The following is a 27,438-nucleotide window of genomic DNA, read 5'->3' as shown; positions in this document are numbered from 1 at the left end:
ACAGATATTTTCTCATTCAATTAAGAAGATGGAGACCGTTCAACTCCTGCTGGCCTGAGACCTAGACTTCCTGTAACAGACTTCTACCCAGCTAAATTTGGCTGCAGAATTCCTTCAGAAGAGAAATTTCGGGCCTTGGCCCCTGACTTGACGCCCAGTGCTTTAAATACTCAAAGGAACTGTGTGTGACGTGTAACAGAATGTCCTTCCAGTCTACCGGGAAGACGGTCTCCTCTTCCAAGCTCTCCTTCTGACAACGTTGTTGGCAGAAGGGAAAATGGTGTCCACGAATGACGTCTCTTAACAGCTTGTATCTTCTCTTTGTAACCAAGGAGAGGGGATCGCCCAAACTGTACTGTCCCATAGAGAAGCATAAAGGGTTCAATCTGAGTATGGGAAATAATTTGAATTTCTCAATTTGGTTATGGTTATGATATAAACTCTGTCAACCTACCATGGACAGAAGGATTTCCAACTGTAGAAGAGGCCTCGAACCTGAGGTGGAGACTATGCAGGTGAAAGGCAGCAAGAGTAACTGAGATACCCAGGGTTCAAGGGTGTAATCATTTAAACAACTAATTCTGTTAAGGTATAATACATACACAGTAGAGTGCTCAAATATTACTTGTATAGTCTGATGAATCCCCCCAACCCCACATACCCCAATCAAGTCATATGATATTGCCAGTATTCCAGAAAATTCTAACTTATCTTCTCCCAGTAAATACCCCCTAAAGCATGAAATTAAAAGACACTTACTCCTTGGAAGGAAAGTTATGACCAACCTAGATAGCATATTAAAAAGCAGAGACATTACTTTGCCAACAAAGGCCCGTCTAGTCAAGGCTATGGTTTTTCCAGTAGTCATGTATGGATGTGAGAGTTGGACTGTGAAGAAAGCTGAGCACCGAAAAATTGATGCTTTTGAACTGTGGTGTTGGAGAAGACTCTTGAGAGTCCCTTGGACTGCAAGGAGATCCAACCAGTCCATTCTAAAGGAGATCAGTCCTGGGTGTTCATTGGAAGGACGGATGCTAAAGCTGAAACTCCAATACTATGGCCACCTCATGAGAAGAGTTGACTCATTGGAAAAGACCCTGATGCTGGAAAGGTTTGGGGGCAGGAGGAGAAGGGGACGACAGAGGATGAGATGGCTGGATGCATCACCAACTCGATGGACATGCGTTTGAGTAATCTCCGGGAGTTGGTGATGGACAGAGAGGCCCAGCGTGCTACAATTCATGGGGTCACAAAGACTCAAACATGACTGAGCGACTGAACTGAACTGAACTGAACTGAAAGCATATCATTACTTTGAATCTTTCTTCCCCATACATTACTTTTGGCTGTTTTTGAATTCTTTTGTATTTTGCTTTTTTTCTCAACATTGTGTTGGTGAGATTCACTATAATGCTGTTTGTAGATTAAGTTTGTTCCTTTTTATTGCTACTTAGTATGCCACTGTATGAATATACTGAAGTATATTTACTTATTCTACTGTTGATGGACATTTGAATTGTTTCCAATTCTTGGCTCATGAAAATAACTGCTGTGAATATTCTTATACCATTGTATACATGGTCAAAATGTTCCCCAAATGGTTGTAATAACTTACATTTCTACCATCACTGGAGGAAAAATTCAAATGTTCTCCATTTTCATCAATACTTAGTATTTTTAGTCTTTTACATTTTAGCCATCTTGACAAGTGTGTAAGTGATAGCTATTGTGGTTTTCTTAAAAAGAATTATTTTGATGTGGATCACTTTTTAAAAAGTCTTTTTTGAATTTATTACAGTATTGTTTCTGTTTTATGGCTGTGAGGCATGCAGAATCTTAGCTCCTCCACCAGAAATTGAACCTGCATCCTTGCATTGGAAGGTGAAGTTTTAACCGCTGAACTGCTGGGGAAGTCTCATCATTGTGGTTTCAGTATGCACTTTTCTAATGAATATACCACTTTGCATTGAGCATCACTTTATGTGCTTGTTTGTCGTGTGGATGCCCCATTTTTGAAGTATCTGTCCAAGTGTTTCTCTCATTTTGAAAAACTAGGTTGTGTGTTTTTTTCTGTTGGATTTATAGTAACTCTGTGTATAGTCTAAGAATATTGTGCCAAGTATACGTATATGGCAAATATCTTCTCCTAGACTGTTAGTTTCTTCAAAAGTGTTCTCTCTCCAGAACTCTCTCTTGTTGATACTGATGGTTATGCGTAATTCCAGCCTTCCAGTACTGAAATCCAACGGAAACAAGGACTCCCCAATGGGGGAGTGGACATTCTCATACTAGGGGTTATCCAGTGGGAAGGCGCATTTTCTGTGAAGCTGTCCCTGACCCTCTGCACCTCATGTTCTTGCCTTGTGTGCATGTCTGTTGGCATACACATCACATTGCAGCGGGTGTCGTGTGAGTCTCTCCATTGGACTGTGAGCTCTGGGAGCCCCAGAATAGCTCTTCTTATCCATGCAGCCTCAACAACCTACTCGAGGCCAGGCGCAAAGTCTTCTTCATTATTACTCAAATGCCATGCTTGGAGCAAATAAATGAATGGGATGATTTTAAGCATGGAAGGGATGTGACCAGATCTGTGTTTTAAGTAGGTAATTCTGGCAACAGTACAGAGAGAGAGAGAGGCAAGCGGTCTCAAATATTCAGTGGCAATTTAGATCACACTGGTTTAGACAGTCAAGTCAGAAAAAATATGCTGAACAATAACAGAAAAAGTCTGCCTGTGTTTTTCTTCTACAGCTGAGAGATGCACAATCAACCTCAAGGCAATGATGATGTCAAATTTTGTTAGAAAGTTTACCAGCTTTGACTCTGATAGATGACAATACAAGACCAAAAAAAAAAATAAATAAATAAATAACAGATTTGTCACCAAGCCCCGGATGCTAAATGCCAATTGAATGGTACAGACAGTCAAAGCTAAGAGTTCAGAGGAGCTGGTGATTATGAGCCATGATGATCAGGATTTTACAGTCGAGTTTTCCCTTAATAGGGCTTCCCTTGTGGCTCAGCTGGTAAAGAATCTGCCTACAATGTCGGAGACCTGGGTTTGATCCCTGGATTGGGAAGATCCCCTGGAGAAGGGAAAGGCTACCCACTCCAGTATTCTGGCCTGAAGAACTCCATGGACTGTGCAGTCTATAGGGTCGTAAAGAGTCGGACACGACTGAGCAACTTTCACTTTCACTTTTTCCCTTAATACTATGATGTTAGCTGACATGTATTTTTTTTTATTTATTATGATGATAGGAATCTGGGACTAGAGTGAGTTGAATGAGAAAATATTAAAGATGAAGCTTGCTGTTTCTCCCATCTCTCAGCCTAGGTATCAGCCCTGGGGAGGGAGTGATGAAAGCTTCCAGAGCCACAAGGATCAGAACCTTTGAGCTTGGAACAGCAAGCTGTTCACTGCAAACTGCAGGTTCTTGGGCGTGGGTGACTCACCCCCTCTGAGCAGTGGGCCCTCCCTCTGTGCTTCTGCTGGGTTCAGTGGATCCAGCTGAGAGGATGTGCTGTGGGCCCCTGACAACCCTGACCTAGGCTTTCTGGGGCTTGACATGTGGGGGACTGCATGGCTTGGAAATTCTTAGGTTATATTTTTAATTCAGAATTGCTAACATTCAGAAGATCCCACCAACTTTAATTAACTTTAAAAAAAGAGGTACATTTCTTTTTATTATTGCAGTAAAAGATACATAACACACAAGTTATCATTTTAACCAGTTTTAAGTGTGCAATTTCATGGTTCAAGTACATTCACACCACTGTGCCGGGATCACCACCATCCATATCCAAAGCTTTGTCATCTTCCCAAACTAAAACTCTGTCCCCGTGAAACAACCCCTTCTCTTTAACTCCTCCCCCTAGTCCCTGGCAACCACCCTTCCACTTCCTGACTCTATGACTTTGATTACTCTTGATGCCTCATATAAAGGTAATCATTCAGTATTGTCCTTTTGTGGTGACTGGCTTATTTCACTTAATAATGTCTTCCAGATTCATCCATATCGTAGCATGTGTCAGAATCTCCTTCCTTTTCAAGACTGAGGAATATTTCATTGTATGCAGGTACCACTTTCTATTTATTCCTTCATAAAGTTTAATTATATTACTCCTACTTCTCTGAAGTGAATGTGGATATTTTTATATCTTTTAATATATTATCAGAAGAAGAAATAAACTAAGGAGGGAGGGGAATGAACATTTATTGAGAAACTATTATATGCTTGGCATTGAGCACTATTCTTTATATTGCATGTTGGACCACAAAGCTCATTCATTTCTCATTACTTTGCTGTCTGTAAGACACAGCCCAGCAAAAGTCAACACTGTCCAATTTTGAAATGCATAAAGTTTATATTTGGTTATTCCTTTCACTTTTAACATCTTCCCACTTTCAGTACCATCTCCCACATCTCCAGGCAATCTTTCATCTGAGTCAACCCTGATTCTATCATTATTAAAGAGGAATCATTTTCTTTTATTGAATAAGCACATAGCTGAATTACAGAAAATCATATGATTACTTCAATCAATGCTGAAAACATTTTAATTCTTCACATTAATTATTTTAAAAAACCAACAACTCTAACCCTTAGCAAACTGAAGGACAACAGCCAACTCCCTTGACCCCAAATTCTTCATCTGTAAAATGGGAACTGGGTCTCTCCAAGTCTTAAACTTCCCTTCCCTCTTTTAATTCAATGCTGTGCTTTTCTGTTTTGTTTTGTAAATTACATCGCCATTTGTTTCTGTTATACTTTACAATCCTGGAAGGTACTTCAGTGATGGAAACACTGAATCATGCAGAAGAAAGATTGTGTTTGGGGGCTGGGAGCTTGCACTGTAGACTAATTGTAGAAAGCATCAACCCAAGAACATGGAGCCGGTTCTTGACTGACTGAGAAGCTAAGCCATGGAGTGCTGCTGACTGATGCATTCATTCGATTTTGGTGGAGGAGTCTTATGACTGACTTCAGGCCTCTCCCATAGCTCTGCCCTATGCTACGTTTTTTGTTAATTACTTGGATGAGGGGTCTGCTAGCTAAATGATCAAATTTATAGATGACATGAAGCTGGAAAGGATAACCAAATTAAGATTCCAAAGCTTTTTATAAGCTGGAAACATGGCTTGAATCTAAGAATATTAAATAGATGTCAGAACCAACACTTACATCCAAAAAGTCAAACCAATTGTTCAAGCAGAGATAAGGTAGCAGTAACTTAGAACTCCTGGGGTCACAAGTGACAGAATCACAACTTTCCTGGACACGAAAGAGGGAGGTTTTTGGCTCTTACAAGCAAACTATGAGGGCGTTAGTCTTTGAGTGCGGCTGTAACTCGATTTGTCTCATTTATGATTCTCCTTTGTGTTTTTTAGTTTTCTCTATCAGGAGGGAGGAACTCTGGCCTCAAACTACATTCAGACTCACATGTTTCTGATTTAGTTGAGAGGAATGAAATAAATCTGTTGCTACACTTAAAAATATCCCTGGGAAGGATTCGAATTGACCTGAGTCAAGTCCCACTCTGGGCCAAGGAGGGGTGTATCTAAAGAGCAGTCGCTTGTCATGCGAACACACAGTTATACAGTTTTTCTGGAATGCTAGGGCTTCCCAGGTGGCATGAGTGGTCAGGAATCTGCCTGCCAAAGCCGGGGATGCAAGAGACACGTGTTCAATCCCTGGGTCGGGAAGATCCCCTGGAGCAGGAAATGGCAACCCACTCCAGCATTCTTGCTGGAAAATCCTATGGACAGAGGAACCTGGTGGGCTACAGTCCACAGGGTCACAAAGAGTCAGACAGGCCTGAGCGCTGAGAAGCAGCACAGAAGGAGAGGAAGCATTAGATGAAGGTCGGAAACAAGAGCCACTTGGTGAGTTTGTTGACTGTAAAGATGAAAGGAGTTGATGGTGCTATGAAGTTGCCCAAGAAAGCTAGACGTTTTCTAGGATGGATGCAGAGTAGCCAGAGCGAGGACAGGATGGGAGGCAGTTCTCTACTCTTCAGGCCATTTCCTGGTGAATTGGATCTAGTTCCAGTTGCCATGCTTGGAAAGAAACATGGGCAAATGAGGATGTATTCATAGGAGTGTCCACAAAAAGGTGGAGAAACACAAACTTTATGATGTGCACAAAACGAATGAAGGATCGGCTATATTTAATTGGAGAAGAGGATGTCGGTGACACGGTGATCATGTATTTGAGGAGGCGTCCTATAGAAACAAGATTGTGTATGCCCTCTGCTGTCTGAGCGAGACGATTTAGTACCATCGCCACCTGGGGCCTGTAAGTCCTGCTATGCAGTGGGAAGTGAAAGGGACTTGAGCCACATGGACCGGCCACTTATTAGCTGTGTCCTATTTGGTGTCCCATGTGAACACGTGAGTATCTCATAAGGTTCTTAAAGATCCTATGATGTAATGAGTCTCCCGCTGCTAATAGATGCCTCACATCTAGTGGTAGCTTCATTCCTGGTAGCATTAGTATTAACAGACTTTGCATAAACACAAGGAAGGCATTTTCAGTATGTAGTGTGATCCCACAGTAAATGAGAGCCTTTTCAGGTAGTGAGGTTGCTGTCACTGGTGGCATTTAAGCAGAGGCTTGAAAACCATTTGGTATAGTGAATTCAAGCACCTCCTCCAGTATTGGACTAGGTGGCTTTTGAGGTCCCATCTGACTCAGAGAATTAGTGATTGTAGATCTTTATCCATTTCTTAACTCCTTAAATAATTTTTCAAATTCATATTCATAATTTATCTGTTTTCAAAAATTTAACAAGTAACAGTTTTAGCGATAATTATTGCATTTCTATATTTATAGATAACTGGCACATATGGAGGTGGAATAGCACAATTTGATATTTTCTCATGTGCCAGATTCCTTTTAATAAATATAGAAAACCCTATAGTTATGAAAAACTATTTGTTAAAATTAAACATATATGCAACTGGGCATCTGTTCTGATATATCCAATCTCTTGAGAACCAGTTTTCCTGTTGCCATTGATTGGAATCCAGTGTTAGCCCAGCGTTTAAGGGCCTTAAGGCTCAGAGTGCTCAAAAATGAAGAAAAATTTTAGTAATCCCTGCATGTAATGCATTCCTATTTATTCTAGTTAAAATTAAACTTTGAATCTATAAAAATTTAAAAATTTCCCTCCCAACAAAAAGCTATTGTAGGATTTTTTCTGTCCTTTTATCAATGATAAGAATTTCATGTGGACTGCTTGGTAGAGTGGAACGATTGGATTTTAGAGCCAAGTAGGTTTGGGTATAAACTCTGGATCTCTTTCTACCTGTGTAGTCCTGGGCAAATTGTTTAACATTCTTGAATATTCTTTTCCCACGAGGAAAACATATAGAGTAATACCTATGCTTGCGTGCTCAGTCACATCCCACTCTTTCTGACCCCCATGGACCGTAGCCCACCAGGCTCCTCTGTCCATGGGATTTTCCAGGTGAGTACACTGGATTGGGTTGCCATTTCCTCTTGCAGGGGATCTTCCTGACCCAGGGATCTAACCTGCCTGCCTTGGGTCTCCTGAATGGCAGGCAGATTCATAAAGAATCTAATAATCATAAAGAATCTAATACCACCTAGGAAGCCCTACCTTTAGGTATATTTTAAGGGGAAAAGAACATCAACACAATGCTTTGCTTGCAGTAGACATTTAAAAAAATGTTGATTCCTGCTTTGATATGTGTGGGCCTAAGCATTTTGGAAATCATGATAGGGATTTAATTGACCATGGCAATAGTTATTAAAGTCATATGTGCTTAGTCACTCAGTCACGTCCGACTCTTTGCGACCTCATGGACTGTAACCAGCCAGGCTCCTCTGTCCATGGGGATTCTCCAGGCAAGAATACTGGAGTGGGTTGCCATGCCCTCTTCCAGGGGATCTTCCCAACCCAGGGATCGAAACCAGTTCTCCCACACTGCAGGAGGATTCTTTACCATCTGAGCCACCAGGAAAGTCATGTCTACCAATTATTGAGTACTTTCTATGTGCTAGGTACTTAGATTTAACATTCAAAATGTGTTATTTATGCTCACTTTCTCAGTTGTGTCTGATTCTTTGCAACCCCATGGATTATAGCCCAGCAGGCTTCTCTGTTCTTGGAATTTTCCAGGCAAGAATACTGGAATGGGTTGCCGTTTCCTTCTCCAGGGAATCTTCCCAACCCAGGGATTGAACCTGTGTCTTTTGTGTCTCCCACATTGGTAGATGGGTTCTTTACCACTGAGCCACTTGGGGAAACCCAGCGTCTAAAATACATCTCTTTTAATCCTATCAGCAGTTCCATAGGCTATGTGGCAGCAAGACCATTTTACAAGAGAAGAAAACTATTAAAGGAATTAACTTCTTGAAGGTCCTGAAAGTTCCAAGTGGCAGAATTAGATTTCAGACCCAGGGCATGCTGATTTCCAAATCTGATTTTAAACTTAATGCTATAATGCTTAGCTAATATTCTAGAAGATTCTTTAAATGAACTGAAGTCATGGTGCTTTATACCAAGCATAGATGATGCTCTCCTTTTCATTTCACTCAGGTGACAGTTCTTCCTTTGCATGGTTAAATTTTCATGACCTGCCATCTTTTTCGTAATCACAATCCCCATAGATTTTGATAGGTAAGCACTGGACCTGGGATTCCTTGCTGTTGCCATGGTTTTCAGTCTCCCATTAGGTCTGTTTCTGCCACTTTTGTGTCTTACTTATGGTATAGAACCAAAAATATGTATTTACTGTTCTCAGCTTCTTCATATGCAGTGTGAAATATTCCAGGCAATGTATCTAGACAAAATTAGGGATTAACGAGTTTTATCTTTTGTCTCCCTTCACTTGGAGGATTTCCACTTTGTCTGTTGTGCCCTATGCCTTCATCAATAGTTAAGTTCAAATGTGTTCATTCCCATCCGAGTGCCCAGAGGATGGGAGGCTCACCCCTGGTGGGCTCAGTAGAACGACTGGTGCTTACTGCTTGGGGGCTCCCTACGACCACAGGCAGCTTCCAGAGGTGCTCAGAACACCTGTTCTTTTGGGCTAGAAGGACACAGCTCTCAGTTATCACTGAATGTCAATGTTTAATTTGTTAGCTTCCAATTTGGGCCTCTTTTTGAGAATTCAAATCTCCTTTCCGACAAATGAGGTTAAACTGCTCATGGTGAGGGAGCTGCTTGACCTTGAGTCGTTTTCTTTTTCCTTCTTGAAGGAGAGTTGACAAAGGGGCTGACAGATGAGATTTAACATGCTCTGGAGAAACCAGTGCGAGCTTATGATCATAAACATACAGATCAGGGAGCAAGTAAATATGTCAGACGGGTGCCATCATCTCCAAAACAAAAACAACCCACACCTTTTCGATGATTATGTCTAGGGCCAAACGAATTTCATGGTATGTATTTTAAGTGATTTTCTGTGTTTGACTCTTTGATATTTAACAGATTCTAAACAAAATTATAGCTAGGTAACATAAAAAATATGAAGAGTCCCAAGAATGGCAAGTCTAGTGTCCTATGTAAAATATAATTGTACTTCTTTTACTTTTAGTTAGATAAGCGTTTTCGCTACATCCATAACAAATATGTTGCTCTTAGGTTCAATGAACTCTTGCCTCTAATGTCACACAGAAGGTCCCTAAAGAAAATCACGTGGTGCTTCGATCCTGAACTGTTGACCACCTGGAAGAAAACAGGAAGATTCATTTCAAAGGGAATATATGATGGTCAGGAGGGCTTGTTAAAGAGGTGACTGGGCACTGCCCGCCCCCTACAGCCCCAACTAGATTTGGTGAGTTTGGAGTGGGACCTGAGAGCTTGCATTTTTAGCAAGCTAGCAGGTGATACTGACACATCCTACTTTTGAGAACCCACTGATCTAGAACAGTGCTGTCTAATAGATTTATAATGTGAGACACATACGGAATTTTAAATATTCCAGTAGCCTTCCAAAAGCCTCGTAAAAAAGTTAAAAGGAACAAGTGAAATTAATTATAGCAATATATTTTATTTAACCTAAAATATCCAAAATATTATCATTTCAACATAGAGTCAATATAAAAGTGATTAATGAGATATTTTGCATTCTTATTTTGGTATTAAATCCTGAAGGTCTGGTGTGTATTTTATGTTTACAGCTCACCAGATTTCAGACTAAACACATTTCAAGTGTTCGCTAGTCACATGTGGCCATTGGCTACTGTACTAGAGAGTGAAGAGTGAATAATCTCATAAATTACATCGCAAATAAACAGCTTAGAGAGGTCAAAAGTGATTATTTTTAGCTCTGGCGGCACATCAGGATCACGCAGCGAGCTTCTGAAATCTACTAATGCTTCAGGCCCACTCCCAGAAAAACCTCATGTAGTTGGTCTGTGGTGGGGAGTAGGCACCAGTATTTTAAAAACTCTCCCCCCAAGTGACTCTAATGTGTAGCCTGCTTGAGACTCACTGGGGCCAATGGAAATACAACTGTAGATGGGACCAACCTGCATATCTAGGATCTGCCTCATGTGTTTTTGGTGGTTTGGTCTAAATGATTATGTCCCCCAGAAATTCATATATTTGAAGCCCACAAAGGTGATGGTATTTGGAGGTGGTACCTTCAGGTCATGAGGGCAGAGCCCCATGAATGAGATTTGTGTTCTCCTGAAAGATACAGCACAGAGCCCCCTGTAGCCCCTTCCTTTCATTGCGGGAGGACACATAGAGAAGTGGTCAGTCTGCAACCCAGAGGGCCTTCTCCAGAGTGGGACCATGCTGGTGCCATAATCCTGGGCTTCCCGCCTCCAAAACTGGATGAAATAAATATCTGCTGTTTATAAAGCCCCCTAGTTTATGGGGTGTTTTTTTTTTTTTTGGTCATAGCAGCCCAAATGGACTAAGACATTTGGCAATGGGGAAAAGAGAAAACTACTAATATGAATAGGACATCTATCCAATACAACTGAGAGGCAGACACTTTCAAGAAGAGTATTTAACCCTCATAACTCTGTGAGCCCATCTCATTGCTGCTCCTCAGAAGAGTCAGAAGGCAGGAAGGTCAACATGGTCTGCCAGCTTCAGTGGTGCTGAATCAACTGCAGACACTAAGTTGCAGATGAAGCAACTAATTCTAAGACGCCCCTCTTTCTACAGTATTAATATTAATCTTATCTGAATTGTCTTACTTAACTCAAACTCAAATGTCCCTTCAACTAAAACTGTGGGTTCAAGCTCCCTTACTCACTGTGGGACCGGATGCAATTTCCTCACTTTAAAGGAAGTGTTGTTAGTCACTCAGTCGTGCCCGACTCTTTGCGACCCCATGGACGGCAGCCACCGGGGGTTTTCCAGGCAAGGATACTGGATTGGGAAAAACAAGCACAAATTTCATCAGTAATAAGAAAACGTGGTCAGTGGCTCCTTTCCACAGAGAATCTAGATGCTTTTCCAAATGTCTGGGGTTGGGGGGGAGCTGGGCAAAAATAAGATGATTAAAACAAGCTGACTATTTCCACTAACTTCCTCTGGGTCATCTTTATATTAATATTTGATTCTCTGAGTTGAAAGAGATGTCCATGGGATGTCTGAGACACTTTCTAACCTTGACCTATGTATTTAAAGTTCCCTTCCTTAGAACTTACCAGTCCCATGGTTTTCAGGAACATAGGACTATTGGCAGTGGGGTGAGCTATGGTTTCTGGCATTGTGGTCAGGGGAGACTCTGCAGGACATCATTCTGGGCATTGCTGGCACTCAGGGTCAAGGGCAAAGGGCTACTGACTCAGTGGGAACTACTGTTTCACATTCTCACATATTTTTATAATGAGCTCTCCTGGATTAAAATGTTTGTCTAAAGGTCTTTTGTGATTTTCCCCTGTATGGAACTTAGGATATTTAATATGTAATTTGACCCTCAGAACCTAAGTGACTTACGCCCTTATTTATTTTCATTTATTCTCTCTTGCTTGCCCATTTTAAGTCTAGATTATGTCTATTTGATGCTAAGAATTATAATTACCTTCCAGTATTTCACTTATAGTGTTTTCCTGGCCCATTTTTCATGTACTTCAAAATGATTTAAAAAAATAGGAATTTGGGTCTCTCATTGATTTCAATTGTCCTCAGTTTCTCCTTTAATATTAATAGTGTAAGAGACCTACCTAATGAAACCAATTATTTGTTATTTTTGCCATTTAGGCCATGAGTGTGACCTTGGAATCCCACTGCTAAGAACCTTAGCCTTGAAATACTTTCTTGAAAACTTCTATTTTTGAATGCCTGGATCTAAAAAAGAAAAAAAAAAATCCAGTAATAACCTTGTTCAAATCCATGTCACACAATTCTAAAATCTGGTGACTACTGGTTCAAATAAAGGCATTTAATCAATCCTTTTAAAACTTATTAGCAGATGGTCTTCATTATGAATCTCATGCACTGTCAGGGAGGTAGGAATTTTGAAAGCTACTAGTATGGAGGTTTGGCCAAATTATACTAGATTCAAGTCAACAACAACAACAAAAAAGAAAAAAGAGAGAGAGCGAGAAAGAGAGAGAAAATTCCAGTTTGTGGACAGTCTTGCCCACAAGCAGAAAGTGAGGTTGAATGATTAGGTCTGGTTCAATTAGGTAAACTCAGATAGTTACTTTTCTTTCAAAATTTTGTTCTTGATAAGAAAAGGGCATTGCAAGTTATCTCATCGGGTGAGTTATGGAAGCAAGTTTAAGTCACAGGCCAAGAGCTGCTTGATGGTCGTGTGGAGGGGCCCTCAGCCTAACAGATGAAAACAGTGTCTTGCTCTCTAAGTCCCCTAGGTCCCTCCTGGTCAGACTAGCTTTCCTCCTTATGGGACAGGATGCTAAATTGACTTCTCCTGAAATCCGTCCTTTCACTCAGCTCAGGCTTCCCAAGCTGAGGACCACATGAGACTTGTCAAGCATCCCCCTCTCTAAAGGACCACCTCCTGCACACCAGGAGGTCACGAGTCTAGCTGTCAGCATCAGCCATCCACCCATAGCCTTTCCAAAGAGGTGTGGTCCTGAGGACTGTTTAGGGACCGTGGTCAGGGTGTGGTATATTTTCCACCACCCCCAGCAGACATTTGTCTCCACCACTGAAGAACTTCAAGAAAAGCCAGCAGCCAGTTTGCCATGTCTTCTGATGTTTGGGAAACACAGACACCCTGGGAGGTGGGCACTGGTCAGAGACGGCAGGACAGAGAGGCCTGAGTTCCCAGCAGGAGTCATGCCCCCTGGGCAGGGGGAAGGGGGCAAAGGCCACTCAAGGGCCTGACAGATGGTGTCAACCTGGAGCTGACTTGAAGGGCTTTGCCCAGGAAGGCCACTGGGAGGGGCAATCTGACCTCAAGGACGGATGGACTTTCACTCAGGGTCAGGAAACAGTAAGCCCAAGCTAGGTATTTGAAAAGAATACAACAGAAAATACAAATTTGATTTCTGTTAGCATCCTACAGAATGATGCTTCAATAAAATGTTTATAAAAATGCAATTTCAAGTCACCCCCATGAAAAGATATAATAAAAGTAAAATTATGGCTCAGGGGCAAAGAATCCACCTGCAATGCAGAAGACACAGGAGACATGGGTTCAAGCTCTGGGTTGGAGAAAATACCCTGGAGGAGGAAATGGCAACCCACTCCAGGATTCTTGCCTGGGAAATCCCATGTCAGAGGAGCCTGTCAGGCTACAGCGCATGGGGTCACAAAGAGTCACAACAGCAAATGGAGCACAAAGGCACGGGAACTTCACTGATGGCCTGGTGGTTGAGAATCCATGCTTCCACCGTAGGGGGCTAAGGTTTGATCCCTGGTCAGGGAACTGATTCTACATGCCATGTGGCAAAAAAAAAAAAAAAAGAAGAAGAAGATGAAGAAAAGAAAATTTCTTGAACTGAATAAAAAATTAAAATACAACACATCAACTTCAAAAATTATTTTTAAAAAATGAAAGGTATGGTTAATTTTATAGCTCCCCTTGCTTTCTCTAAATCAACGGTCCCTAAGGAATTTTGGAGCTGTTCCACTAATTGTATTGCACTAGAAAGATTTGTCTGCAGTGGTCGGGGGAGCTAGACGAGAGATTAGAATTCCTGCTTCTCTTGGTCTTTCCCTTTACTTCCCCCACCATAAGATGTCCTCATGTGGAGCTCCCATAGTAAGCATCTACCTATTCTATTGTTGCACTTGTAAGAATTAGTCTTAGTTAACTGATTATGAATTATCTCCTGAACTAGATGCTCACCACAAAAATAATAGAGACTCATATTTTGATTCATATCACAGCACCTAGGACAGCTCCTGTCCCATGTTTCTGTTCTAGGAATGCCAGTTGTGAAGATGAATGAGTCTGCATTCTGCCTTTTAAGGTTGGGACCTTCTTTGAAAATTTACTTTACTGGGACCCCGGTATTCTCCGTTGAAGAAGGACTGGCCTCAGTCTCTAAGTTTCTTTCAAAACACAAATCTTCAAAGCAGTAAGTAAAGAAGGATCAATAAACAGTCAAAGATGATGCCATGGCTGTCAACTTGAAAGAATATGGGAAGAAAGTGCTACCAATAGACAAAACTGATTTCAGAACTAAGTTTGGACCCTAGGAAGAAGCTTTTGGGAACATGTTTATCTGAAATAAAGGGACCATATCTAGTTTTAAAGACCAGTCTATATATAAAGTTAAAATTGGAAATTTGGGGAGCTATCCTTACATTTTGAGCACCGAAAAATGGATGCTTTTGAATTGTGGTGCAGGAGAAGACACTTAAGAATCCCTTAGACTCAGTTCAGTTCAGTCGCTCAGTCATGTCTGACTCTTTGTGACCCCATGAACTGCAGCACACCAGGCCTCCCTGTCCATCACCAACTCCCGGAGCCTACCCAAACTCATGTCCATTGAGTCGGTGATGCCATCCAACCATCTCATCCTCTGTCATCCCCTTCTCCTCCTGCCCTCAATCTTTCCCAGCATCAGCATTTTTTCAAATGAGTCAGTTCTTCACACCAGGTGTCCAAAGTATTGGAGTTTCATCTTCAATATCAGTCTTTCCAATGAACACCCAGGATTGATATCCTTGAGGATGGACTGGTTGGATCTCCTTGCAGTCCAAGGGACTCTCAAGAGTCTTCTCCAACACCACAGTTCAAAAGCATCAATTCTTCGGTGCTCAGCTTTCTTTATAGTCCAACTCTCACATCCATACATGACTACTGGAAAAACCATAGTCTTGACTAGATGGACCTTTGTTGGCAAAGTAATGTCTCTGCTTTTTAATATGATGTCTAGATTGGTCATAACTTTCCTTCACCATCTGCAGTGATTTTGGAGCCCAGAAAAATAAAGTCAGCCACTGTTTCCACTGTTTCCCCATCTATTTGCCATGAAGTGATGGGACCAAATGCCATGATCTGAGTTTTCTGAATGTTGAGCTTTAAGCCGACTTTTTCACTCTCCTCTTTCACTTTCATCAAGAGGCTTTTTAGTTCCTCTTCACTTTCTGCCATAAGGGTGGTGTCACCTGTATATCTGAGGTTATTGATATTTCTCCCTGCAATCTTGATTCCAGCTTGTGCTTCCTCCAGCCCAGCATTTCTCACGATGTACTCCACATATAAGTTAAATAAGCAGGGTGACAATATACAGCCTTGACGTACTCCTTTTCCTATTTGGGCTGCAAGGAGATCAAAGCAGTCAATCCTAAAGGAAATCAACTCTTAATATTCATTCATTGGAAGGAACATTGGAAGCTCTAATACTTTGGTCACTTGATGCAAATAGCTGACTCACTGGAAAAGACCCTGATGCTGGGAAAGACTAAAGGCAAAAGGAGAAGAGGGCAGAGGATAAGATGGTTAGATAGCACACTGACTCAATGGATATGAAATTGAGCAAACTCAGGGAGTTAGTAAAGGACAGGGAAGCCTGACATGCTGCAGTCCATGGGGTTGAAAAGAGTTGGACCCGATTTAGTTACTCAACAACAACAATCCTTATACAAGTGATTTGTTGTTGTTGTTCAGTCACTCAGTCGTCTCCGACTCTTTGCAGCCCCATGGACTGCAGCATGTCAGGCCTCCCTGTCCATCACCAACACCGGAGTTTACTCAAACTCATGTCCATCGAGTCGGTGATGCCATCCAGCCATCCCCTTGGATGGGATCCAGCCATTCCCCCCCCCCCCCCGCCCCCATCCTCTCTCATCCCCTTGTCCTCCTGCCTTCAATCTTTCCCAGCATCAGGGTCTTTTCTAATGAGTCATCTCTTTGCATCAGGTGGCCAAAGTATTGGAGCTTAAATTTCAGCATCAGTCCATCCAATGAATATTCAGGACTGATTTCCTTTCGGATTGACTTGTTTGGTCTCCTAACAGCCCAAGGCACTCTCAAGATTCTTCTCTAAAACCACAGTTCAAAAGCATCAATTCTTTGGCATTCAGCCTTCTTTATCCTCCACTTCTCATATCCATACATGACTACTTGCAAAACCATAGCTTTGATTATATGGATCTTTATTGGCAAAGTAATGTCTCTGTTTTTTAATATGCTGTCTAGGTTTGCAGGAGACCTGGGTTGGGAAGATCCTTGGGTTGGGAATATTCCCTGGAGAATGGAAAGGCTACTCAGACCAGTATTCTGGCCTAGAGAATTCCATGGACTATAAGAGTTGGACAAGACTGAGGCACTTTCACTTTCACTTTTCAGGTTTGTCATAGCTTTTCTTCCAAGGAGCAAGCGTCTTAATTTCATGGCTGCAGCCACCATCTGTAGCAATTCTGGAGCCCCCCAAAATAAAGTCTGTCACTGTTTCCCTTGTTTCTCCATCTATTTGACATCAAGTGATGGGACCAAATGCCATGATCTTTGTTTTTTGAGTGTTGAGTTTTAAGGCAGCATTTTCACTCTCCTTTTTCACCTTCATCAAGAGGCTCTGTAGTTCCTCTTCACTTTCTGCCACAAGGGTGGTGTCATCTGCATATCTGAGATTATTGATATTTCTCCCAACAATCCTGATTCCAGCTTGTGCTTCATCCAGTCTGGTATTTCACATGATGTACTCTGCATATAAGTTAAATAAGCAGGGTAACAATATACAGCCTTGACGTACTCCTTAGAAGGTTGATAATCAAGCCAATTTAAAGTTGAGGATAGAGTTGGGGGTAGACTGAGAATTGGTAATTAGAAAAGGGAAGAATTCTTCTAAAAGGAGAGGACCATCAAGGATGGAGATCAGGGAGGCAGTGTCCCATAGGAACTTGAGGAGAAAAATAGCTCAAAGGACATTTTTTGCGTGTGTGCAAAAACTGAACATTTTTAGTGCTTACAAGTTATGATAAGAAAATGAAGCTTGCTTTGAATGAATCTACAAGCTCCTCACCAATCTCAGGGATTAGTGTGACCACTACTGTCCCACCAAGCACTGTCAATCTGGTATTTTTACTGTAATGTTATGTACACCCAGGACAGAAAGTTCCAAATTGAAAAAGAAAACAAATAGGGATATTTTCAGGTTTACAATTACTGGGACAAAAACATGCTAATTACTTCAGGTAGATTTTTCATGGATTATTCTTGGAGCAGAACAATGAGTGATAAAGGGGTTAATAAACTCTTATCCATGCCCGAAGACACATCTGTTCTTCTTCCAAACATCTGTAGCATGTCATGTTGTCAGGCAGATGGGACTAAGTCTAGTTCTTTGAAGAACAACAACTACAAAATCATTTCCCTCAGCAGTTATGAGGATAGGCCCCGGCATACAACCAGGAATTCAGCGGTTGAAGCAATTCAGAAGTTGAAGATGCAACTTCAAGAGGGCAAGCAAGGGCTTAGCTTGGTGAAACTAGATGAACTAACACAGTGAAGGGATGACCAAAAACTTTTGAAGGAAAACTAGTATGGGGAAGAAATCTGGTAAAAATAATCAAAAAATGCATTTATTGGACATTATAGAATTTATTCCCTTCTTCTTTTCTGACTTTGGGCTCAATATACCTGTAGGTGATGTCTAGTAACTTTGAAAGATTCAATAGAATCTTGATGGGAGAAGCGTTGATGGGAGTTCAGTACAGTTCAGTCGCTCAGTCGTGTCTGACTCTTTGTGACCCCATGGACTACAGCACACCAGGCTTTCCTGTCCATTACCAACTCCCAGAGCTTGCTCAAACTCATGTCCATCGAGTTGGTGATGCCATCCAACCATCTCATCCTCTGTCGTCCTCTTCTCCTCCTGCCTTTAATCTTTCCCAGCATCAGGATCTTTTCCAATGAGTCAGTTCTTCACATCAAGTGGACAAAGTATTAGAGCCTCAGTTTCAGCATCAGTCCTTCCAATGAATATTCAGGACTGATTTCCTTTAGGGTTGATGGTTTGATCTCCTTGCCACTCAGGGGACTCGCAAGAGTCCTCTCCAACACCACAGTTCAAAAGTATCAATTCTCTGGCGCTCAGCTTTCTTTATGGCCCAACTGTCACATCCATACATGACTATTGGAAAAAACATAGCTTTGACTAGACAGGAGATGGGAGAATATGCCCCCAATATTTTTTTTTCCTTATCTTCATAAAGGGGCAAATTATATCCAGGGAAACTTAAGGCAGAGGGAGAAAAAGATGTTTATATTACAAAAGGCTCTTTTGTATATGAGATAGCAAGAAATCCAAGAACAGTTTGAAAATTGCTCAGAACGCTGAGTGTGAGCAAGCTATACTGTATCAAAGAAAGCCTTCGAAAGGACACATCTTCAAAAGGAAAAATTGCCGGCAAAGAGCACGGTGGACCATCAACATGAAAACAGGGGCCGATACAATCCCAGCGAAAGGAACAAATGTTAAGCATTCTCCCTTTAGCCTATTATACCTCTGAATACCCAGGCTGACAATGCCTCCCCCCCCTCCCTCCCATTTCAGAAGTGTCAGACGGCAGACAGTGCCAGCAAAAAACCTTCCACCGGTCTCTTGTTAGCTAACTGCGGTGTTTTGTTCCGCGGTTACCTGTCGGCACAGGCCGTCATTGTGTCAGTCATAATTACCACCTGTTCGCTCGCTGCCTTCAGGCCCCATCACCTCAGCCGCATTAAGCAGCCAGAGGCAGGAAGCGGTGTCGATTGCCCGGGAGCGGCGGCTGTCAGGCTCTGGGTTTCGGCTCTAATTGCTGCCTGTGCCCCAAAGGCCCTGGCCCCACTTCCCCTCCTGGATGGGCGGGAGGGACCAACTGGCCTTCTGTAGGCGGTGGAGATCACAGGCACGTCACATGCCATCTTCATGCCACGAATCAGATCTGAACTCTCACACCAACGTGTCATTCTGGTAAAAATAATAATAAATTCAGTTTAAAAAAAAAAAAAAAAAAACCATGCCACATCTTCTTGCCCCTGTTCTTTTGTTTTCAATAGCATCATCCTCCAAAGTTGTGCATTAGAGACTTTCTTAAAAATGACATTTGTTGATGACATCTTTGTATCTTTCTCCACCCCATTTATATCACATACACAGATAATAGATAACACTAGCTAATGTTAATTGAGCACCTAGTGTGTGATAGGCATTGTTTTAAGCATTCCATATTAAGCAGATAATTTAACCTTACAATGCCCTGATCTGGAGGAGGAAATGGCAAACCACTCCAGTATCCTTGCCTGGAGAATTCCATGGACAGAGGAACCTGGTGGGCTATAGTTCATGGGGTTGCAAAGAGTTGGACATGACTGAGAGACTAACATACACACACACACGCCCTGATCAGGGCATCAAAAAAACCCCCATTTTTTGTATGGAAGTATCAGGGCCTAGACTGGAAAAGCTCTAGTGGTTCCTTAATGGTCTTTTCTTATCTTTAACTTATCTTTTCTTATCTCTCAAACTTTGCACATGGGATGTCCACAATGCCAGCCCTTTCCTTCTCATCAGGCTAACCTCTGCCTTTGCTAAAAAACTCACCTCACATATTAGTTGCCTGGGAAAGCCTTTCATGACCTCTTGCCTCAGTCTGAGTTAGATACTCTTATGGGCTTGTTTTATATCAGTTGGATAACTCTTATTTATGCTACTGTAATCATCACTGTTGTATCTGTTACTTCCTCTTGGGTGGTTGTTATTTAGTCACTCGGTCGTGTCCGACTCTTTGCGACCCCATGGACTGCAGAATGTCAGGCCTCCCTGTCCTTCACCATCTCCCAGAGCTTGCTCAAACTCATGTCCATTGAGTCGTTGATGCCATCCAACCATTTTGTCCTCTGTTGTCCCCTTCTCATGCCTTCAATCTTTTGCAGTGTCAAGGTCTTTTCTAATGAGTAGGCTTTTCTCATAAGGTGGCCAATTGGAGCTTCAGCTTTGGAATGAGTTCTTCCAGTGAATATTCAGGACTGATTTCCTTTAGAACTGACTGGTTTGATATCCTTGCAGTCCAAAGGACTCTCAAAATCTTCTCCAGCATCACAGCTCAAAAGAATCAATTCTTTGGCGTTCAGCCTTCTTTATGGTCTAACTCTCACATCCATACATGACTACTGGAAAAATCATAGCTTTGACTATATTGACATTTGTCAGCAAAGTAATGCCTCTGCTTTTTAATATGCTGTCTAGTTTTGTCATAGCTTTTCTTCCAAGGAGCAAGCATCTTTTAATTTCATGGCTGCAGTCACCATCTGCTGTGATTTTGGAGCCCAAGAAAATAAAGTCTGTCACTGTTTCCACTGTTTCCCCATCTATTTGCCATGAAGTGATGGGACCAAATGCCATCATCTTCTTTTCTGGAATGGTGAGTTTTAAACCAGTTTATTCACTCTTCTCTTCCACTTTCATCAAGAGGCTCTCTACTTCCTCTTTGCTTTCTGCCATAAGGGTGGTGTCATCTGCATATCTGGGGTTACTGATAGTTCTCCCTGTAATCTTGATTGCAGCTTGTGCTTCATCCAGCCTGGCATTTTGCATGATGTACTCTAAATATAAGTTAAATAAACAGGGTGACAATATACAGCCTTGATGTACTCCTTTCCCAGTTTGGAACCAGTCCATTGTTCCATGTCCAATTTTAAATGTTGCTTCATGACCTGCATACAGGTTACTCAGGAGGCAGATAAGGTGGACTGGTATTCCCATCTCTTGAAGAATTTTCCACAGTTTGTTGTGATCCACACAATAAAGGCCATAGTCAATAAAGGAGAAGTAGATATTTTTCTGGAATTCTTTTCACTTTCTATGATCTAATGGATGTTGGCAATTTGATTTCTGTTTCCTCTGCCTTGTCTAAATCCAGCTTGAACATCTGGAATTTCGTGGTTCACATACTGTTGAAGCCTGGCTTGGAGAACTGTGAGCATTACTCTGCTAGCAGGTGAGATGAGTCCAAATGTGCAGTAGTTTGAACATTCTCTGGCATTGCCTTTCTTTGGGATTGGAACGAAAACTGACCTTTTCCAGGCCTGTGACCACTGCTGAGTTTTCCAAATTTGCCGGCATATTGAGTACAGCACTTTCACAGCATCATCTTTTAGGATTTGAAAAAGCTCAGCTGGAATTTCATCACCTCTACTAGCTTTGCTCATAGTGATGCTTCCTAAGGCCCTCTTAACTTCGCAGTCCAAGATGTCTGACTCTAGGTGAGTGATCAGACCATCATGGTTATCTGGGTCATTAAATTTTCTTTTGTATAGTTCTTCTGTATATTCTTGCCACCTCTTCTTAATATCTTCTGCTTCTGTTAGGTCCATACTATTTCTGTACTTTATTGTGCCCATCTTTGCATGAAATGTTCCCTTGTTATCTCTAATTTTCTTGATGAGATCTCTAGTCTTTCCCATTCTATTGTTTTCCTCTATTTCTTTGCATTGTTCACTTGGGAAGGCTTTCTTATTTCTCCTTGCTATTCTTTGGAATCCTGCATTCAGATGGGTATAATCTTTCCTTTTTTCCTTTGCCTTTCACTTCTCTTCTTTTCTAAGCTGTTTGCAAGGCCTCCTCAGACAACCATTTTGCCTTTTTACATTTCTTTTTATTGGAGATGGTCTTGATCACTGCGTCCTGTATGATATCATGAACCTCTGCCAATTGTTCTTCAGGCACTCTCGATCAGATCTAATCCCTTGAATCTATTTGTCACTTCCACTGTATAATTGAAGAGATTTGATTTAGGTCATACCTGAATGGTCTAGTGGTTTTCTCTATTTTCTTCAATTTAAGTCTGAATTTGACAATAAGGAGTTCATGATCTGAGCCACAGTCAGCTCCGGTCTTGTTTTTGCTGACTGTATAGAGCTTCTCCATCTTAGGTTGCAAAGAATATAATCAATCTGATTTTAGTATTGACCATCTGGTGATATCCTTGTGTAGAGTCATCTCTTGTGTTGTTGGCAGAATGTGTTTGCTATGACCAGTGCATTCTCTTGGCAAAACTCTGTTAGCCTTTGCCCTGCTTCATTTTGTACTCCAAGGCCATCTTGCCTGTTACTCCAGGTGTTTCTTGACATCCTACTTTTGCATCCTAGTACCCTATTATGAATAGGTCATCTTTTTTTGGTGTTAGTTCTAGAAAATCTTGTAGTTCTTCATGGAACCATTCAACCTCAACCTCTTTGGCTTTAGTGGTTAGGGCATAGACTTGGATTACTGTGATATTGAAGGGTTTGCCTTGGAAATGAACAGAGATCATTCTGTCATTTTTGAGATTGCTCCCAAGTACTGCATTTTGGGCTCTTTTTTTGATGATGAGGGCTTTCATTTCTTCTAAGGGATTTTTGCCCGCAGTAGTAGATATAATGGTCATCTGAATTAAATTTGCCCATTCCAGTCCATTTTAGTTCACTGATTCTTAAAGTGTCAAATTTCTCTCTTGTCATCTTTGACCACTTTCAATTTACCTTGATTCAAGGACCCAACACTCCAGGTTCCTATGCAATATTGTTCTTACAGCATTGGACTCTACTTTCAGCACCAACCACATCCACAACTGGATGGGGATGGGATCTTATGGGTAGGGACTGCCAACCCCCCAAATAAATGAGTTCCTTGAATGAACTGTCTGCTCACTGATCCAGGACTAGTTTAACATTTATATAATAACTAGCAAGAAAAAGATGATGGAAATTGCAGCATTTGGGGAGGGGGAGGGCATTGCTTTTTCCCTTAGGTTTTCCAAATTATCAGGCCTTCTGATTTATATGGTTATCAAGAAACATCAGTGACAAATGTTTATGAATGTCACAATATTGTTCGGGAAGGGAATGCCATTTAGAATATTTAAAATCATGCTTATGCAAATAGACTTTGTAGGCTCAAAACTGTAATGCTTCCATGGGGGAATTGGACAGGATTGGAGTCATGTAGCCTTCTGGTTATGTCAGGGAAGGAGATGCAACCTTGTTGCATAAGCCAGAGCTGCTGACCATGAGAAATGCCTGAAGAACTTTGGGGGGGAAAAAAAAAAGCAGATTTCCAGGCATTCTACCACCACTGGGTCAGAATGTTTGGAGCAGAGGTCTGGGAATATGCACTGTTCAAATTGCTTTAATTTTGATGATCACCAGTTTGGGAAGCAACTGTGTTACTGGCCTTGAGGTGGCTTAAAATAATTTGGGTTAAGTAGTGACTGAAACCATGGTAAAGTGATCCTATGACATGTATGGACATGGGGACACCTGAGAAGATGAAATAAACAACTCCCTATAGTCATATCAGCAGCATGAGGCAAATGAATGTGAAATGGACTTTTATTTTAAAGACATCAATAACAGGACCAATTAGAATAAACTGGAGGAACTTTTATATAAAAATGGTGCTTCAGGGCCCACACCTGCCAGTTATATCAGAGACTTCAACTGGAGCAAGCAGGGTTCCGTCCTCAGGCCCTGGAGAAGGAAATGACAACCCACTCCAGTATTCTTGCCTGGGAAATCCCATGGACAGAGGAGCCTGGTGGGCTACAGTTCATGGGGTCGCAAAGAGTTGGACATGACTGAACGACTTTTACTTTAACAGTTAGTCCTCAGGATTTGTAGAAAAGTGGACAGATGAGGAAACCAGAACTGCAGTGGGATTAATGGCATAGTGAAGAAGCGGGGAGGCTGTTCAGAAATCCTCTGATGCTAAGAAGACAGACATTCAGACAGGCAAGCATTTTCCAATAGACTTTGTTCAGGATGTCGTATCCTCAAGATGCTCTGAAGACAGGATCCTGCGATCAAACACACTTGAGAAATGCCGCCTCCTACAAGGCCCCGTCTTTGAGACTTAGCCGCATGTATGTATTAAATGTCTCTGAGAAGGCCTGTGACTGAGAAAAATGTAACTTGGTTTAATCCAGGTTTTTTCCATGGAAGCCACTTTTTATTGTCATAGCACCTACTGGAATCCATGGAGCTTCAGCGATAGTGACTCTCACGAGGAGGATGGGGGCTGGAGCCCAATGCAGGGGTGGCCAGGATGAGGCTCTCCTCCATCATATACTAAGTAGTCGAGGGACTTCGACCTCAGAATCCCAGTTTTGATGGTTCAGTTATAAATGCTGGGAATGAGAGGGGATGATGGAGATGGGCCCCTGTCAATGCAAATGGGTCAGAATGCTTTGAGCTTTTGTTCTGTGATGTCTTTATTTATTAGATCATAGAAGCTTCCATAGGTCTCAGAAACCTCCTTTCCCTCACCTTCAGCAAGACCAAAAGCTTTGGCATTGTCTTGGGCTCCAGATGGAATTTGAGCCTGGACACTGCTTTGGTCATTGAAATGTGAGTGGAAGTGAGAGACATTGGGTCCTGGCAGAAGCCTTCAATGTACTTGCACAGTTTGGCCCTATCTCCTGGCTCTTTGCTCTGTCCTGAGAACAGAGAGCTCGGATAGCAGCTGCTTCTGCAGCCAGGGATCCAGTATCAGAAGATTCATGGAGCAGAGCCCAGCCAAGCCCAGCTCAGTCCTCGTGTAACCTGAGCGAGAAATATATGTTTGTGATTGCAAGCCAAAGAGATCTTAGTGTCGCTGATTACAACTAAGTGCAATGTATAAACTTCATTTAGCTCCTGATTTAAAGAAAACAACCAAAAACTGCATGAGATAATCAGAGAAATTTGTACACTGACCTTAAGAAATTGGTGTCATTTTTTAAGATGTAATGGAACTATTTTGCTTGTGTGTAAATAAGGAATTGCTTATCTTTAGCGATTCACACTGAAATACTCTTTCTAAAGTGATAATGTGGAGAATGGGGAAGTGGGTGGCATTAACTGAAGTAAGAACATCCAGGGACTGACAATTCTTGAAGCTGAGTTAATGGATAATTAGATGTTCACTGCATTATTTTACTTTTGTCTATGTTTGAAGTTTTCTACAATAAAATTAGAAAACCAACATTCACAAAAACTGTTCTCTATACGTTGAAAATTCATGGAGTTCTTTGTTAGCATTATAACAATCTTCTAATTTTATAGCATTGCCAGTGAGCCATTCCTACCATAAAAGAGTCAGCCAGAAATATCTAATGATTTCCACCATGCAATTATTATCACTATTTATCTCAGTGGAAGTTGGTGCATATTTGGAGCTGGAACACTAAGAAAGAGAAATGAAGATCTAGAAAACTCAGGGGATAATTATCTTTTTTGAATATTGACACACTTACATGTTTTTCCAGACGTAGATTTTGTGTAGGCGAAAGCTATTTGATTATAAAAGATCCGGTTTCTCCGAATTTTTTCAGAGGTAAAAACTTCATTAACTAACATCAAGGAAAATGGAGCATCTGTTACTTTTTTGTCAACAGATTTTAATAATATTGAACACTGCTAATTGGATAGAACTGAAATATAGTTCTTTGTATGTTAAATTAAGATGTTTTTTCTGCTATTTTTTTCCACTCAGTTTTATTTAAACCATGGCAACTCTTTAGAGTTTTGCTCCACCACTTAACTTAGAGCGATTTTGAATACTTAACAGATAAAAAGGATTCATGTCAGAAAATGCCGCTGCTATTGCTGTTGCGATAGTTACTGTGACCTGGAAAGAGAAGGGAGGCAATCAGTCTAAGCTTCCAGCTTACAACTTTCTTGAATGTTTCTAAGATCAGATCAAACAGGTACATTCAATGGGCTTGAAGAGAAACTTCAAGTGCAGCCCTGGTTAAAAACCAAATGAAAGATCTGCCAACATAGGAGTGATGGGAACGGTAGACAGTAGACAGTGGATCTTTGTTCATCTTTAAACACTATTATTACCAACAGATGGTAAATTAACCATGGAGGCAAGCCTTGGGCTCAGGGTAGCCTCAGCTCTAATTGATTGGAATCAGAAGTGCCGTTAAACTAATCAGAATCTAGTTTGGAATGAAATGGAAAGAAAGGTGAAAATGGAGGCAGAGAGGTTGAGGGTCAAATCTGGACTTCAAATGGACCATTATTAGCTGCGTGTGTGTGTGTGTGCATGCTCAGTCATGTCTGACTCTTTGCGACCCCAAGGACTATAGGCTGCCAGGCTCCTCTGTCTGCAGAATTTTCCAGGCAAGAATACTGGAGCCGGTTGCCGTTTCCTGATCTGGGGGATCTTCCCTACCAGTGTCTCCTGCATCTCCTTCATTGGCAGGTGGATTCTTTACCAGTGATCCACCTGGGAGGCCCTTTTAGCTCTGTGGCTCTGGGCAGATTACTCAGCCTCCCTGAATGCTAGCTTCTTTGGTTGTTTAATGGTGATGAAAAGACTTACCATGGAGGACTGTAGTGAGGGTAAATTTTGTACCAGCTGTCAAGTTCTCTTCCTCCTCCTCCTTCTCTCTGTACTATCAGAGAAAGACTTTCACACGTGCTTGGTTTTCACACAGTGGGATTCCCCTGGGGCTCTTGACGTGCCAGTCCTGGGTCATGACAGGAGTCATGTCAAATGCTAGATCAGACCAGGCTCCTGCAGGAAAGCTTCTGATCAGTGGACGTGGCTTAGTTCATTTTGGAGTAATTGGAGCTGAGAATGTAACTCAGCCTAAGCAGGTTCCGAAAATCTCACCCCAACTGACTTACTTTTCCTGCCATCCATTCATAGATGCTAGAGCAGGCAGGGATGCACCACTCTGACACAGTGCCCTGAAGCCCCGAATCTGTGATCTCTCTCCTGGCTTAAGGTTCCCAGGGCCTTCTTTTACCTCCAGTTTTTTGAGATATAACTGACAAATGGAAATTGTATATATTTAAGGTGAATAACATGGTAGTTTGATATACATATACATTGTAAAATGACTATCACAATCAAGTAAAGTAATATATCCATCACATTTTGGGGGAGTGTGATGAGAATACAAGATCTACTCTCAACAAAATCATTACAGGTCGATTCTTTACTGTCTGAGGCACCAGGGAAGACTCTAGTATACAATACTATATTATTAATTATAGCCATCATGCTATACATTATATCCCCAGAACTTACTCATCTTCTAAATAAAAGTTTGTATTTTTTGACTAAC

Source organism: Cervus elaphus, chromosome 26 (genome assembly GCF_910594005.1).
Source record: "Cervus elaphus chromosome 26, mCerEla1.1, whole genome shotgun sequence".
Taxonomy (NCBI): Eukaryota; Metazoa; Chordata; class Mammalia; order Artiodactyla; family Cervidae; genus Cervus; species Cervus elaphus.
The sequence above is the reverse complement of the archived record's forward strand: the minus strand, read 5'-3'. Positions refer to the sequence as shown.